The sequence below is a fragment of the Pleurodeles waltl genome, chromosome 4_1 (assembly GCF_031143425.1).
Source record: "Pleurodeles waltl isolate 20211129_DDA chromosome 4_1, aPleWal1.hap1.20221129, whole genome shotgun sequence".
Lineage (NCBI taxonomy): Eukaryota > Metazoa > Chordata > Amphibia > Caudata > Salamandridae > Pleurodeles > Pleurodeles waltl.
In genome coordinates, this window is record NC_090442.1 from 249,149,480 (window position 1) to 249,167,301 (window position 17,822).

Here is a 17,822-nt window from a genome sequence, read left to right on the forward strand (position 1 = left end):
ATCTTTACAGCATAAAAGTGCTTTTGGGTAAAAGTGTTACTTACTTGCAAATCTTCCTAAAACTGCAACAACACTTATTCTCTAAAACATGTTCTGGATTTTAAGCATAATATAAACCAAGTAACTCATTTTCTAAACAATTTGTCTTGAGTTCCTTCTTGAGTGTGTGTCTCATTTATTGACTCTGTGTGTTCAACTTCTCGCCCACACTGCCACAAAACAGAGCTGTTGGGATTGTCACTTTTACCCCTGTAAACCAATAAGGGTCACCTGTACTATCTGTGAAGTGCACCCCTAGATTTGGTACACAACATAGATAGCCAGCTTCCCACACTCACCCTCTCTGCTGGAATTCAGGAAAGGACTCAAGGCTTGGTTGTTCAACTGAGCCATACTTCCAGAGAAGGATTCCCTGCACCTGGATACCGACACGGATCATTAGCTATGTTTATCGCAAATCTTGTTTGACTGGGAGTAGCACAGTAGGCAAAATAGGATGGCCTAGAATTAAGCTTGGTTGATTTTCAGTTGCTGCAATTAAGTCAACCATTCCTTCCATCACTTTGCTGCTTGTTGCCGCCATGCTGTCCAATCATTGCTTGCATTAGTCCTACTTCATACTATTAGCTTTAATCAATTGGTTCTCAAAAACATTGAAGATTAGAACACAGGAGTGCACACTTCTGGTGCAGAGATGTTTGTCACTGTAGCTGAAATGTGATTTGGAGTCTTCCTTCGCCTCATAAAAGGGCCATATGTGATGTGTTTTAACAACAGTCAGTTATATTTATTTATTAGCACTGATGTAACACATAATAATGGGTACCCTGTATAAAGTGGTGAGGAGCCAAGTGGGAGTTCCACCATGCAGGTGTCTACATTGAGGACTTGTGTAAGGCCTCTTCATAGATATAATATAAAGATCTTGGGCCAAAAGTAGTCACTCAGAATGGCAGGTAGAGGTGAGTGAGCCACAGAAAAGCTTGAGCCAGGCTCTCCTGGAACATCAAGCCCAAAATATCTAAGCTTTCACAAGGTGAGGGGTCTAGTGACTACAGCTGACAGCCCTGCAGCATGTAGAGATGTGAGAAGGCAGTTCTCACTATCTAATCTGCCCAGATTATTAGTTTTTTGATCACCAGATTTTAGGCATTTTACTGTGGTGGGTCCTCATAACCTGGGACTCACCAACAGTAAACTCATGGTAAAATGGACTGCACATGTTTACTGCCAGTGTCCACCTTTTAAGATAAGGCCGCTGTGGCACCGCAAAGGTTAATAGTCACTTGGCTGGCTACATGTGAACATTTGTGCACATGCATGTACATGCGTATGAGGGCTATGCGTGGGAGACTCCTGGCGTGCACAGCGACGAAACTGTGCACATTTAGCCTGGTTCAGAAGGGACTATGCAGGGTTGGGTATTGACCTGGGATAGACTGTAGGTGTACACAGATCGGGAAAGTCAGTTTACTGTCTTGTCTGCAGTGACACTCCATTATACACTTAAAGGTAAGGCTGCCTTAGGGCTCAGCTCCACTCCCCTTTGGTCTACAAACTTCAGAGGTGTACCGATGTGCAGTGCAACTTGTCTGAAAAAACAATTCCAAAGACAAATATGTACAGCATATGGGTCAAATAGTTATGTCATATTTCTCTAGATCACCTCAGGGTCGGAGACAGGCCTTTTCTCACCCTGCTGGGCTGGGTAAATTATTTATCTCTCCAGCTGCAGGAACAAAGGCCTCCTCCCACAAAAGGAGAAATTAGCATTGCCTAAGTCAGCTCCTGAGAAGGAAAGGGGTGGGTCGGACTGCTTTACATCAATCAGCCAGCTGTTATCCTGTGCCAGGAAAAGGGCCTGCCCCAGGCCACTAAACAAAGGAGGGAGTACAGACCTCTGGAGCCAAACCAGGAGAAGGACTACTTTGAAGATAAGCTGGGGAAGGCCCTAGTAGTGATGTCAGCGAGGGGTGGAGCTGATACCCCAGAGCACAGGTGGCAAATGACTCAAGAGTGACACCATTTTGAGCTATTCCAGAAGACTGTGCAGGGATGTTGGGACAGGGGCAGAGAGGTGATCTGGCACCCCAGGATAGGTCAGAGGTGCAGCCTGGTTGGCATTCCTGCCCCCACTGAAAGGGTGTTGCTCAGAGGAGAGAGCTACTCTTGGTTGTGCTTTTCTGCGGAACAATGGAACTAGAGGCAGGCAGCCGCCATGGACAATTGGAAGAAGGAACCCCCAGACTTCCATATGTCCCAAGGAATCTGGCCCTGATTGACCTCGGGACCAGTGGGGCACTCCCCCAGGACCAGGGAAGCTGGTCTCCTTACATCCCCTGAGGACCAGTTGGAGGAAAGACTGGGCTTTTGTGCAAGGAGAAGGGGAAACCCAGAGGTAAAGCAAAGTGAAAAGCTGGTGCAGGGAGCCAGTGAAACCAGCCCCTTGCAAGGTTAGTCACCTTTTGGGCCAGGCGGCCTGAGGAAAGTGCTCAAGGTGGCTCACCACCAGGAGGAAAACGAGATCAACAGCATCAAAATCGGCCCAATGGGTCCCGAGATATGCCCTGGGGATGTTTGCTACCTTTAAACTCTTTCTGCACTGGCGGCAAAGCTCCTGGAGCTCTGCTGCCATTTTCCACCTTGCCCCCAGGGTGGGCAGGGTCCGTGGGCTGTCCCAAGAAGAATACTAACAAGAGAGCACTGTCACGTTCCCTCGCAATGTGAGCAGCAGGTCCAGGGCCCCATCCCTGGGCCCCATGACGCCAAGGATAGTGAGGTAGCATGGTCATGCCCCCTCGTGCACAAGGAAGATGCCCAGGACCCCATTCCTGGACCCCATGAAGAAGATTCACGAGTGAGCACTGTTGCACCCCCTCCTGCTGAGAGGGAGGGGCCCAGGACTCCATCCCTGGTCCCCGATGTTTGCAAGGAGGAGAGGGATGCTTCTGCATTCCACCCGCATGGCCAGCCTTCCCCGCACCCGTGTCTGAGGGAGCAGGAAGGCCAGCCACACTGTGCGCGCCTGTCAGCAGGGCAGACATGAAAAAGACTGCTGGCTTCTGCAGGTGCACACAGGAGTGCAGTCTGCATCGGAAGCCAGTTCAGGGCAGTCTGGGTGGGCTCCAGAGGCTGCCCTGTAATGTGGGACCCAGCAGGGTGATCAGTTGGGGCCAATCACCCCAACCAAGCAGAAACGGTCCAGCGGCGCGATGCCGCCTGGTCCCACTGAAAAGAAGAAAAACAAAAACAAGGAAAATGAAGGAGAATGAAGAGCGGCTCTTCCTGGCACAGTGGGAGAACCGCTGCTATAAAATTCATAAAACCGCGCAAGGAGCACCCCATAATGCCCTGAGAGGCTTGGCCACACTTTCATATGGAAAACACTTATTTTTGATGTGTGGTGTCACCAGGAGAGCGGGGTCACCACCAAAAAGTAGCAAAAGTGCAGGTGGAGCTGCAGGAGTAGCACAGCCTCCTGCCCCAAAAAAATTCCAGAGTCCACACCCTAAAAGGATAACCACTGAAGGGTTTTATGGATTTTTAAGCACACTCCAGGCTGGAGCTTTTGCTTTGCAGCTGGGAGTGCGACGCCCTCTTGGAGTGGAGTCTATAGCTGCAATGTTTGTGGCCTAAAGCTAGTCAATAAAAGTTCTCTGGTTGCACAAATGCCCTCTAGAGGTGAAAAGCTTTAATTACACGTGTTGTGTTTATAAAGGTGATGCCCTTTAGGGGCTACGTGGAATTGTGACATATAATGCTAAAGGTTATTTCAAGTGTATATTGCAAACACCCATTAGGGGAGACGTGATATAACTGCAGTGTTATACTTATAAATGTGATGTCCTTTAGAGGCATGTTTACTTTGTGTTATTCATGTTAAAAGTTGTGCTTAGTACACAGATTGCTGAGACATGTATAGCTTTGGTGAATGCTTTAATGAAATAGTGTCGCTGAAAACCATTCATGTTCAAAGGTATACATGCTTTATTGATCATACTAAAAGCATATTCCATTACTGCATTTTCACACAAGTATCTATTTTGACATGCAGTTTGTTGATCTGGACCTCCCTTTGAGAAGGGTAAGATTGATTGCGCAATGTCACCAAGAAGCATTTCCATCCGCTTATGTGTATTTGTAAATTGCTGCATAGTACTGAGTAGTGTGTGTCTAATAAATGTACATTTTCCTTTTTCAAAGAAAAAAGCACAGGCGGGACAATCATTTGTTGAGTGTCATTACTGAATATCTGTGAATATGGATTGCTAGCCCACACCACCTTCCTTAAGTAGGCCTTGGACTGCTCCACTTCATTACCCTTTGAGAGTCAAGCACTACAATAGGGTGTTTGGTTCTGAGTGGAGGACAAATGTGGCCACACAATTAATGACCCATTTTCTAACAGGTGTCCGGTTTGAATCTGGCCTTGTCTCAGCGCCCTTTAAATCCTGGCAAAACTCCCTGTGCAGAAAAAAAAAGTGTAGCATGTCTGTTGCGAAATGCGTTTATGTCTTTGGCCAAGGTTTGCGCTATGTAAAACTAAGAAAAATCAAATGTATGAAAACTTTCACTTACAAATACTTCTCAGTGCAGTGATGTAATCAGATGCAGTAAGGTGAAACATATTGAAGAAGTACACTTATTTGAATTTTGAAGACTAATATATTTTTACATGATGTTTGTTGCATGATTTATATGCCAAATGTTCTAACCGTCTTGACGCATGTGCAGGCTCTAATAGCCAGAGCCCACACTTGGATTGGCTCTGTTTCGGCTCTCCCTGTTAATTTGTTGGCTCTAACAGTGGGTGTCCCACAACATTGCAAGGACTCAGGTTTCCTGGTATGCCTTTGTTAATGAGGTAGCAGAGGAGCACTGCTGTCCTAATAGTAGGATCGGCTCTGGTTTGGCTCTCATGTGAGATTTGTTGGCTTGCCCACCTCGAATGGTTGCTGTACCCCAACATTGCAAGGGCTCAGGATTCCGATATACCTTTGTTGACGAGATGGAAGATGAATGCTACTGTACTGGCCAATTAGTCCCTGGCTCAAAAAATCAAAAAAACAGGGTTAAACCAAAATATTTCAGAGTAGAAAAAAAGAATAGGGAGGAACGTGATTGAATCGAGAGCAGAGAACTGAAAAATATCCACTCATGAGTAAGGGGCAGACCCAATGCTCTTTTTATATATGTTAAAGTATTGGTTACAGCGAAAGCAATCTCTAGTAGGGCAGCAAAACACAGATACACCTTGTGCTCTTCAATACCAAACTATAAAGGAAACTACCACTGCATTCCAGACTATTCACCTCCTGTGACATCTGTGGAATGCAATACCACCTACAGGCTTCCTTGGTTTCGCACCAGAGGCTAGTCAGCCTTCCAGCCTACCATCCTTTCATCTTAATTTGTCCCTACAATTTAACCCCCACCCTGATCTCCATTGTACTGTCCTTCCAAGGGGCTTTTAAATTCTTTCCTTGCTGTTTAATACTATATATGAGCTGAGATGATGAGCAGAAATTGTGATATTGTATATCCCTCTTATCACCCATTACAAAGTTGTCTTTGAAGAAGAAAATAAAATAAAGAAAAGGATCACAGTTTCCACACAAGCTTTATTCGGCCAACGGACCATCGAAGCAATACAATACAAAATAAATAATCATCATAATAGAACAATACAAATCTACCATAAACCAAATTTAAGAAAGAGAGTAAAATCCATTCTACCCGAGCTTAGAAACAGTTAAAATGTTAAAATCATTATAGATAAAAGTTACGTATACGCCATGCCGCTACTAAAAACTTGCTTACAGCAAAAATTAACACACTTGAATTGTGACTTTTTAGAATCTTCAAAGCTAAAGCACATTTTCTTAACTTCAGTTCCCGACAAATGTTATGGATCCATTTAGACCTTGGAGTTAAATAAGCAGGACAGAAAAACATAAAATGCTCTACTGTTTCAGGGGAATTACCACACACAGGACAAGTATCAGACGTTGAATTGGATCCCCATCTGCTCGTCAAGGCCATTAATGGTAATGTTCCAAAGCGGAATCTGGCATACAGTCCTTTGCCTAATAGGTCAGGTATTGTATCTAGGTATAATTCATATTCCGGGTACCATTTAAAATCAAGGAAAAGATTGGCTAAACGACCACTAGATTTGCGGGAAATATAGTTGTTCCGTATGTAAGACCAATAGGCTCCCTTCAATACTTTTACATGGGATTTCTCAAGTTGATGAGGGTTCTCCCATAAATCTCTCAGTCCCAATGTGCAAAACCAGCTGGATACATGTTTGATCCATGGGATAGAGGTAGAATTAGAACATTTTAGCAATTCTAGAAGTAAGGACTTGTATATGACCAATTCGGGGACTATCCATAGCCTCACCCAATACAACAAAGGTCGTAGAATAATTAGATCAGCCATCCGTTTTAACCCTAAGTCTAAAAATAAAGGGATTAAAAGGATCATGTCAAGAGCATAAGCGCTTGGCCACAAGTGGAAGAAACTCACTGTCTACTGAACAGCTATGCTTTTTAGCTTTAGTATATATTCCCTGTCTCCAACCTTTTAAGTACCCTCTTTTACTTTTGTCTTTGAGCAAAAAAACGTCTTTTATTTGTGCAAAAATTAGAAAACATAATTGTTCATTAAGCAAAAGTGTTGGAAATTGATTTTGCCACCAACTAATTATATGTAACTGAATTTCTTTGTTGTTCATAAATGAGACAATTACATTGAAATCTTTTGAGGCACTTTGTTGATTGTTTGAATCTAATGGCCAAGAAAGATACCAGTTCGACACCACTAAAAATTGACTTTCTTCACAGAAGAACAACTGACTACTTACAAGAATGTATCGAACATAAATTGGAATAGAGGGAGAAGAAAATCTATTTGCTTCATTCGCTGTAGCAAATCTCCTTGTAACAGTTCATATCATCAATAATATCCTGCAAAGCATCTACTTTCACTATTTCCTGCAAGATCATAGCAGGCACTGCAAGAAGATGGCACTCAAACTATGCCGGCCAGATATACACAAAAGAGCTTTTACCTTCTATGGGGGATTACACCAGACATGCATTCCTACAGCTAGCAGTGCCATCATTTCTTAATTTTCCATTTTTTGTGTGAATCCTAACATTTCACAGATGCAACGAGTACAATATTATTTTAAGGAAACATAACAATCTTGTGAAGTCATCGACTTTGACCCTCGTCCAAAATGTGCCCAATCTCCTTTTTAACTTGCAAAGAACTTCGAAAATGTGGAACCCTGACGAGAAATTCCAAGCTATTTTGTGGTGAAATTGGAAAGAAAACGAAAACCAGATACAGCCCCTCCTCCTGTCCATTGGTTCCAGTGATAGCTGCCAGCTGTCCTTATTTGGAGGTCTTGCAGGCCTCTGTATTGGGATAGCAGGCTGTCATTACCATGCCCTGCTCTTAAAGCTGTTCCATCTATACGGCCATATGGTAATGGTGTATAAAAGGAACAGGCTGCCTGAAGACACTCACTTCTTTCATTCGCCCGACTTCTCTGTGAACCAGTTTCAAATGTTGGCGTATGTGCTACGGAAGTGTGGTCACCATAACTCCACCGACCCAGAATGCATGATTATTCCAGCAAAGGAGACTATTGCAATGCTGCAGCTTTCCAAGCCAAGCCGCTACTCTGACTAAATCCAAGCCATTTATTTAACTAATTATTAGTGGCTCTTAACATGGATGCGATTCAGTCAAACTGATTGTATTCACTTAATCCATTTGCTTTACTTTTTTCATTCTTTCGTGTTCTATTTCTCTACTGTTATTGGTTTTGTCTTTCTTTTTCTTTCTGCAGGCCTTTCCTTTATATTATTCTACGTTTTGTCATAGATTTATTGGTGTCTTTCTTATGCTGCTTCTGCTACCATGCGGTGTGCTGCGTTTCACTAGTTACCAATTTCTTCGCTCATTACCTCATTTTTCGTTTGTTTCTGTATTCATCTTCCTTTTATTTTTCTTCTTATTTTATCTTTTATTTTCTACAGTTTCTATTTCATTCTTCATTTATCCTTTTATTTTTATGTCCTTTCTTACTCTTCATTTTAAGTTGATTTCATTTTTTCTTTACATCTTTCTTTTTCATTTCATTCTTTCTCTCATCTTTCATTTGTTACATTTTCTTTCTTTTACCCTTCCCTCCTTCTCATTTCATGCCAAGTCATTTTTATATATGCTTTTTGTTCCCACACAATGAGTAATCCTATTACGTTGTTCAAGAACAGCCAGTTGGGCATCCCTTAGATTTTTACCTTATTGCATTTTTGTACTTTAACTCTTGTTGTCTTAAAAGGGGAAAGAAGTTCAAGTCAGGCACTAGAGCAGAAGCTTTCATAGCAGATATGGCCTTGATTTGTAGGGCTATAATTAGTTGGACAATGTACCTTACACTCATATCGCTGGCAATCTTTTTTTTCAATTTTAGTTAATTTCAAGGCTGTTGCATATTTTTTTCAAAAGTTTGTGTGCCTTATGTTTAAAACTAGTTCCCGCATATTTGTAATAGGCAGTCTTATCTGGCTTACTTTTCTAGCATGAAATAATTTGTTTCAAAGAGTGGAAAATCTGTGCCACCAAGAGGGTTTTCAAATGGACAAATGATTAGCATGGCATGTTATTATTATAAGACCACATTAAAATATGTGTCCGTGTTTTTCATGTTGCAGTATCCCATAATATCATGATTACAACGTTTAGCCCACACTAATCTACACTAGTTGAAAAACGTCTGGAATATTCGAGCATGCCTACAATTACCCAATCGCGCGGATGTCTTTAAAACAGATTGTGATGTTACCATGTAAATTTGTACTATGGCATATATAGCACATAACCACAAATAGAGATACAAGAGGCGCGAAATAATTCGTGAAGCCAGTTTGGGGCCATTAGCTTTGTGTCACCTCAGATTGCAGCTGTCTCAGACACTGGGAGTAATTATAATCAAAACATATAGATCTTCAGCTAATTGAATCTCTCATATCCAAAGCATGTTAGTGAACGTTAACCAGTCCAAGGAAAATGAATAGCAGCATGCTTATTTATTGATGTCTACGTCACCTGCAACAATAACCTCCATGTGCCATTGGCCAATCTAAATTTCAGTTTCGAAGGGAGGGAGGAGGATTGTTCTGTCATTTGGTTGCTTTCTCTCCCCACAGCCCTATATTTGTTTATGAGCAGTAGGTCTTGGCTAGTACAGTTCTGGGCATGGTGTACCGTAGTATCATACTAGGTTTGGGGGGATGGGGGAAGGTGACTCTTTTCTAGAGCAGTGGATTCAAGGGAGTCATTGATGATTTTGAAGACGTCTATGGTGTATAGGGTGGCTAAGCCCACTGTCTTGCAAGATTTGTTTTAACCATTCATAGGCCTCACAATATACTCTTTGTCCTTGTTTGTTGAAGATTTGTCCCAGTAGTGACAATTTTGTTTGTGGGTTGTCAGTTCAGGCTGAAACAAAGACAAGTGTTGTTTTAGTTGTGAGCTGTATGCGGAGACTTCTTGGCTAGTTTGATGAGGAAGACATTGTATGTGAGGTCCGTAAAAATGGAAGGAGAGGTGTTTACAGGATAGTTTTTGAGTCTTTGTGAAAGTGCTTCTTCTTGGGTCTGAAATGAGAGGTGGGGAAACTGGGATTGTGTAGGTGATAGAAGGGAGGATGGCTGAGGAAGTGTTGGCTAGGATCTTCAGGACTGCACACAAGTAAAAATAAGCCTGTCACTGCTATGAAAATTCAAGCACTTAAACATTAAGGTGGTCATTATGACCATGGCTGTGACTGTTAAAGTGGCGGTAATAGCACCAACAGGCTGGTGGTAATTACTGCCAAATTATGACCATGGCAGTGATACCTCCCATAGACTGCCAATGTATCACACCAACCGCCATGGCATTAACACCAGTGACCACGGTGGTAGCCATCAAAAGGGGGGTGGGGGTAGAAGACAAGGTACCGCCCACCATACTGTATTATGACATAGCAAACCGCCACGATTTCCGGGGCGGTACCAATGCCATCAAAAGCCTGGCGGAAACAGAACACAGAAAACAAAAGACTCACCATCAGAGACACAGAGAAGACCTCCGCCACCATGGAACCGAAACTTCAAGTCTTCCAGATGCTCTTCTACGCCATGGTCCACCAGGAACACCAGCGCCGACGAAGACAATGACAGTGAGTACAGCTGCCTAGCACCCAAGGGAGGGAGGGAGAAAATGGAGAGTGACACACACACCCACAACACACACCATACATACAACCAGCTGCAGAGTAAAACCAATGTCACAGGACCCACGTCTACTTAAAATAAGGAGGACATTGAGGTTTAACTGATACTGTAATTTGATGCCAACAGCCACCATATTGTCCATGCAATAACAAAAACAGGCATCAATGTCTGGAAAGGGCCAATGGCCAGTCCAAAGTACAAAAGGCCCACATGGCCACAGGGCACAGTCCAAGCCCCAACTTGATTCCTGACATTATCCGGACTCCACTGTGCAGGGGCATCATGTTGGAAATGGGAAGGCACCTCAGGGGGAAGGGGGGCGGGGAGGCACCTCAGCTGAAGTGGGTAACATGCCCACTGGTTCTGGAGGAGGCTCCTTGTCCACTGTCCTGGAGGAGGCTCCTTGTCCACTGTCCTGGACAGAGTGTAAGGCCACAGTCTCTGAAGTGGGGAACATGCCCACTGGTTCTGGAGGTGGCTCCTTGCCCAACTGTCTCTGGAAGGTGGCCTACATGCCCTCTGCTGGAAGTGAGGGCTCCTTGCCCACTGCTGGTGGAGGTGTTACCCTGGCTGCATCTGCTGGAGGTAAGGGCTCCTTGCCCACTGCTGGTTGAGGTGTTATCCTGGCTGCCTCTGCAGGAGGTGAGAGCTCCTTGCCCACTGCTGCTGAGGTGAGGGGGCCTCTTGCCTCTCTTTGGTGGTGGAGCGGAATCCTTCCCTTTCTTAGGTGGTGGAGTGGGAACCCTTCCCTTTCTTGCCTCCACGACTAGGAGGTGCCACCAACCACTGTCACCGTCTCATGTTCCTTGGTTTTCACCACCCTAGTCCTCCCTTTCTGAGGTGGAGGTCTGCTCACAGTAGGAGTGGCAGCCATCACACTCTGGAGCCCCTTTGTGTCAGCTGCTAAGGATTTGATGGGAGCAGTGGCAAACTGTTTGACTGAGGTGCTGTCCTGGGTCGTTGGGACCTTGCTCCTACGGGAAGGACGAGGGGGTGAAGGGGGAGGGAAGAGGTCAAGATGGGCAAGGAAAAGCTTCTTAGGGATTTGGGGGCAGGAGGTGGGAGGTGGGATGGGAGTGGAGGTTAAAGGAGTGGCTGTCGGCGGTGTACATCTGCTGGACTTGGGTGCAGGTGCATGGGCAGTGTGCATGTGTGAGGTGGATGGCTGTTGGGAGTATGAGTGTGTGCGTTTCTGTCTCTTAGGAGGGGGGCAGAAAGGGTGGGAGAGGACAAAGGAGGCGCGTGATCGATGTTGTGGAGGTGTCTGCAAATGAGGTGTTGTAGGAAAGTAGCCTCTTTCTAGCATGGTTACCTCCACTTTTGGCCTGTTTGTGAGTGTGTGTCAGAGTGTTTTTACTGTGTCACTGGGATCCTGCTAGCCAGGACCCCAGTGCTCATAGATAAAAACCTATATGTCAGTGTGTTTTGCCTGTCTCGCTGGGATCCTGCTAGCCAGGGCCCCAGTGCTCATAGTTTGTGGCCTAATTTGTATGCCTGTGTAGTGCCTAATTGTGTCACTGAGGCTCTGCTAACCAGAACCTCAGTGTTTATGCACTCTCTGCTTTTAAATTTGTCACTGTAGGCCAGTGACTACATTTACCAATTTCAGTTGGCATACTGGACCCCCCTTATAAGTCCCTAGTATATGGTACCTAGATACCCAGGGCATTGGTATTCCAGGAGATCCATATGGGCTGCAGCAGTTCTTTTGCCACCCTTTAAGGAGATCAGACAAACCCTTACACAGGCCTGCCATTGCAGCCTGTGTGAAATAGCGCACACGTTATTTCACAGCCATTTTCACTGAACTTAAGTAACTTATAAGTCACCTATAGGTCTAACCTTCACTTGCTGAAGGTTAGGTGCAAAGTTACTACTTTGTGAGTGCGGGGACACCATTACACGCGTGCACTAGATATAGGTCAATACCTATATTTAGCTTCACAATGGTAACTGAATATCGTTGTCTAACATGTCTAAGATCATGGAATTGTCCCCCCATTCCAAATATGTTATTGGGGAGCTAATTCCATACGTCCTGGTGGCTCCACATGGACCCCCAGTACGGCCATACCAACTCTCTGAGGCTTGCACTGCAGCCACAGGTGCTGCCACCTCACAGACAGGGTTCTGCCCTGCTGGGGTCTGGGCAGCCCAGTCCCAGGAAGGCAGAACAAAGCATTTCCTCTGAGAGCAGGGTTACACCCTCTCCCTTTTGAAATAGGTGTTACAGGCTGGGGAGGGGTAGCCTCCCCCAGCCTCTGGAAATGCTTTGAAGGGCACAGATGGTGCCCTCCTTGCACAAACCAGTCTACACCAGTTCAGGGACCCCATCTCCCCTGCTCTAGTGGGAAACTGGACAAAGGAAAGGGGAGTGACCACTCCCTTTTTCATCACCACCCCAAGGGGGGTGCCCAAAGCTCCTCCAGTGTGTCCCAGACTTCAGCCATCTTGCTTTGCAAGGTGTGGGGGCACTCTGTAGGGCTCTGAGTGGCCAGTGCCAGCAGGTGACGTCAGAGACCTCTCCTGATAGGTCTATACCTGATAAGGTAGCCAACCCCCCTCTCAGGGCTATTTAGGGTCTCTCCTGTGAGTTCTCTTCAGATTCTGCTGCAGGAATCCTCTGCAACAACTTCAGACTCTTCCGACCTCGGATCAACCGCAGCCTACTCCAAGAAACGCTGTAACTGCAACAAAGTGTCTCCAAGAGACACTTTTCTTCAGCAGCCTCAGCTCCAAGTCAGCAACTGCAACAGCTTCCACGGTGTGCACGCTCTCGGGGCTCCCTGTCTTCATCCTGCACCAGAAGGACTGAAGAAATCTTCAGTGGAGTAACGGAGTCACTCCCCTGCTCCAAGCAGGCACCTTCCAAGGCAACGACTGGTACCCTAGGACTCCTCTCACAACGATGAGCGTTCTCCCAAGGACACAGAGGGTAGACATCATCAACATAGACTGTCCTGAGGTCCTGCTGACGCAATTTGGAGAAGGTAAGACCTTGCCTTCCCCGATAGCGATGGTACCCCTGTGTACTGTGTCTTCTTGCCTCCTGAGGTCTCTGTGCACTTTTTGCAAAATTCTTTTGTGCACAGCCTGGCCCAGGTCCCCCGCACTCCATCCTGTGACACACAACTTGCTGAGTTGTTCTCCAGCGGCGTGGGACCTTCTTTTGTTGTGCTACATCAACCGCATTTGTACCTCTTAGAACCTGGATCTTGTGACTCCTGGGGTGCTGGTTGGTATCCTGAGGGCTCTCTAAAGTGCTGAGAGCCCCCTCTTCCTCCTCACACAGAGTTGAGGCCCCCACAAACGCACTTTTGTCGTAGCCAAGGCTTGTTGGCGCCTTCCAACATGAAATCTCATCTGCAACAATCTTCACACTGTGGGGCATCTTTTGCATCATTCAGGAACCCGCTGGCACCTTCCTAGGGTGAATTTCTGCAGTCTTCAATGAACCAGGGACTCTTCTGCTGCACCCTCTTCTGGGTTGGCAGGGGCTCCTGTCCTTCCTGGAACTTCTTTCGACTTCCGGATTTGGTCCCCTTCCTTTGCAGGTCTTCAGGTCCAATAATCCAGCAGTTGTTCTTTGCAGACTTGGTTGGCTGCTGCAAAATCCCAAAAACGAGGTGTAGTGTGTCCTAAGGAAACTTGCAGTACTTTACTCTTGCTTTTCTGGGCTCTGGAGTGGGGTAGTTTACTTACCTTTACTGTATTCTTACTCTCCCAGCGATTCTGCACACACTACACTTGTCCAGGGGGGAATTCATGATTCACATTCCACTTTCTTAGTATATGGTTTATGTTGCCCCAGACCCATTTTCTCTCATTGCATTCTATAGCATTTCCTATTGTTTGCATTTCTCTATGAATATTTACTTGTCTAATTTTGGTGTCTAGTGTATATATTGTGTATAATACTTACCTCCAGAAGGAGTATTGCCTCTCAGATATTTTTGGTACTGGGTCACCCAAATAAATACCTTTATTTTTGGTAACACTAAGTATTGTCTTTACTTGTGTATAAGTACTGTGTAACTATAAGTGGTATTGCATGAGCTTTACATGTCTCCAAGTTCAGCCTAAGCTGCTCTGCTGTAGCTACCTTTATCAGCCTAAGCTGCTAGAACACTACTACTTCACTAATAAGGGATAACTGAGCCTGGTATAAGGTGTAAGTACCCAAGGTACCCACTACAAACCAGGTCAGCCTCCTACAGGTGTGTGTCCTGCTTGATGTGGTGATGGTGGTGGTGGCTGTTGACGCAGTGCATGCAGGTGTGAGTGCGGATCTGACTGTGAGGGTGGAGGAGGAGGAGGAGGGGGAGACAGTGGAGGCAGTGGATGTTGTTATGTGTGCAACTGTCTGTTGTTTGTATGAGTGCCTGTGGCCTGAAGTGTGCTGCCTGTGTTTGACTCTGTTACTCTTGTCTGATGTTTTGTGTGCATGCTTGTCTGTATGTGTGCATGGGATGGGTTGGGTTTGAGGACACTGGGACTGGGAAGTGGTAGTTGGAGGGGGGACGGTAGGAACAGCTACACTGGCTGCCATCAGAGAGGAGGCCACAGCCTGGAACAATCTCTGTAGGGCCGCCAACCCCCCATGGGAGCCCTTCAGGTATGCATTGCATTGCAGCATCTGGGATGCCAGCCCTTGGATGACATTCACTATGGTTGACTGCCCTACAGATATGGATCTCAGGAGGTCAATAGCCTCCTCACTGAGGGGAGCAGGGCTTACTGGGGCAGGGCCTGAGGTGCCTGGGATGAAGGAGATGCCCACCCTCCTGGGTGAGGAGGCACGGGCAACTCGGTGGGGGGCTACTGGGAGGGCAGTGCTGGTACAGGGGGTGGTGGCTGTACCTTCAGGTAAGGTGGTTCCAGAGGTGTCAGCCACTACCAGGGAGCTACCACAGAAGGAGGAATCAGAGTCAGTGTTGTTATCTCCTGTCTCCGCCGTGGTGCTCCCTTCGCCCTCCCCTCCCACTGGTTCCCTCGGCGTCGGTGGACTCTGCCTCCTGGGTCCTGTGGGATGCAGCTCCCTCAGTCGCCGGTGCCCCTGCTCCTCTGCCAGATGATGCGAATGCACACATGGTCAGTATGACAGAAGAAAATAAGGGAGGAGAGAGAAAGGGAGCACTGGGTCAATTCCAGCACCAACATCACAGATGGCATACACATTACCATCACACACAGGGATCAGGATTGAGAATTATGCATCACTAAGCCCTGTCTGACCTGGAATGCCACCTAGCTAGATGACAAGATTTTGCTATACACCCATCTACCTTGAGTTGGACCACGCAGCAATGTCTGAGCTGGCATTAAGGGGTACCCAGTAACTGAAACCACAACCAGGTTCCCATGCCAGCCAACAAACATCGTTGTCACACTCACTGTACTCACCCCCTTGTGGCTGGTGTGCTGCCCTCAAGCGCCCATCCAGTTCTGAGTAGGCCACCGCCAGTATGCAGGCCATCAGGGGGGTCAGGTTCCGACGGGCACCCTGCCCTCCTTGGAAGGCCATCTCCTGCTGGGCCTCCGCAGTCTTCTGGGCCCAAAGTCTCAGGTCCTTTCACCTTTTCCTACAGTGGGTTCTCTGCCTGCTGTAGACCCCCAGGGTCCTGACGTCCTTGGCAATGTCACACCACAATCCCTTCTTCTGATGGGTGCCGACCTGCAGAGGTAATACAGACAGGAGGACACCGTTAAACATACAATCCAGCCTGTCACAGATATGGCCCACAAATACCATTTCCATCTCCATTGACACACACACATCACCAGGCGCCCACCATGTACACTACCATCAGACATCCCCCACAAATGACATGCTGCTAGCACACACATCTCCATGCAGCCTTGTCATATGCATCGTGCCCATGGTATACTCACCTGTTGGTCTGGAGGCCCATACAGCTGTCTGTACAGGGGTAGGACCCCATCCACCAAGCGCTCCAACTCCTCTGAAGTGAAGGCAAGGGACGTTTCTCCAGTCACATGGGCCATGGCAGGTTCCAGACACAGGTCACAGCAGCACACACAATGGAGGTGTTGTCCTCTGGAAAGTCAGGAATCAAGTGAGGTTTTAGACAGAAAATGGCAGTGATGTCCGCAGCTGTGTACACCGTCACCCCTACCGGTGATCCCCATTGGCCACTGTACTCAAAAGAGCCCCATTTTAGCCTATGAGGAATAGCACGGCGGTGCAAGACTGCCTTCCGCCATGACGCCCAACGCCGACAGAGTTACCTCACTTCCACCTGTCCCTACATACAGGACAGGCAGTCGCCATTTTATGGTGGTGGACAGCATTCAGAAAATTCAGAACTGCGTCATTGCTGTAAATTGCCATTCACATTGTCCCATCACATAAATGCTCTATGTACACTGAGGTGGTGGTTCCATTGTTCAAATTGTGACAGCCTACTCACTCTTGTGTCCCTTAGATACCTACCACTGCGGAGGAGTAGGAGGAGGAGGCAAGACCCCGTGTACAGACCCCTTGTGGACTTGGATACACTGGTGGCCAGGCATATAATACTGACCTATATACTGGACAGGGCCACAATCACAGATCTGTGTTCACAATTGGAGCCTGATCTGATATCAGCTATCCGTCATCCCACTGGGATCCCCCCTCCTGTGCAAGTTCTACCAGTGCTCCATTTGCTGGCAACTGGTTCATTCCAAGTGACAGTGGGCTTGGCAGCAGGAATGTCACAGCCAATGTTCTCAATCGTGCTGGCAAGGCTTTTGTCTGCCTTGGTCAAATACATGTGCAGCTACAACGCTTTCCCCCAGGTGGAAGATTTGACCACTGTGAAGGCAGCATTCTATGCAATGGGACATATACCAAATATTATTGGGGCGATTGACGGAACACTTATTGCGTTTGCCCTCCCCCTGGCACAATGAACAGGTGTTCAGATATCAGAAGAGTTTCCAGTCACTCAATGTGCAAATGGTGTGCCTGGAGAACCACTACATCTCCCACATCAATGCCAAGGATCCTGGATCGGTGCATGACGCCTTCGTCCTGAGGAATAGCAGCATCCCAAATGTGACGGCACAACTACAGAGGCACAGGGTGTGGCTAATAGGTGAGCCAGAGTCCCCACCTGTGGGATTGTGCACCCTGCCTTAGGGCTGTAAGGCCTGCTAGAGGGGTGACTCTACTATGCCACAGGCAGTGTGAGGTTGGCATGGCACTCTGAGGGGAGTGCCATGTCGACTTAGTCATTTTCTCCCCACCAGCACACACAAGCTGTGGGCAGTGTGCATGTGCTAAGTGAGGGGTCCCCAGGGTGCCATAAGACATGCTGCCCTTAGAGACCTTCCCTGGCATCAGGGCCCTTGGTACCAGGGGTACCATTTACAAGGGACTTATCTGAGTGCCAGAGTTGTGCCATTTGTGGGAAAAAAGGTACAGTTTAGGGAAAGAACACTGGTGCTGGGGCCTGGTTAGCAGGGTCCCAGCACACTTTCAAATCATAACTTAGCATCAGCAAAGGCAAAAAGTCAGGG